Below are 261 nucleotides of genomic sequence, written 5' to 3'. Positions count from 1 at the left end.
ACCCCACTCCGCCTGCGGCAGTATTTGTCGAAGACGGCAACAAAGGTCGTTGCGCGCCGTCGAACAAGGGCGGTGCTTTGGCAGCTTGCGTGGACGAGGGCCCGGGTGTGATCGCTAACAGCTCGACACTCAAGTGAGGTCTTGGGGGCTCTAGTGTTGCTCGAAACTCACGTAGGTCGACTCTTGAATCGAGGCCACACTGCCCTTTACGTCTCGACAGTGATGTGCCCGCCAGTACCGACCGCGCACCCCATTACTATG

Source organism: Cystoisospora suis, assembly GCF_002600585.1.
Source record: "Cystoisospora suis strain Wien I chromosome Unknown contig_1685, whole genome shotgun sequence".
NCBI classification, from domain to species: Eukaryota; Apicomplexa; class Conoidasida; order Eucoccidiorida; family Sarcocystidae; genus Cystoisospora; species Cystoisospora suis.
Note: the sequence above shows the minus strand (reverse complement) of the source record.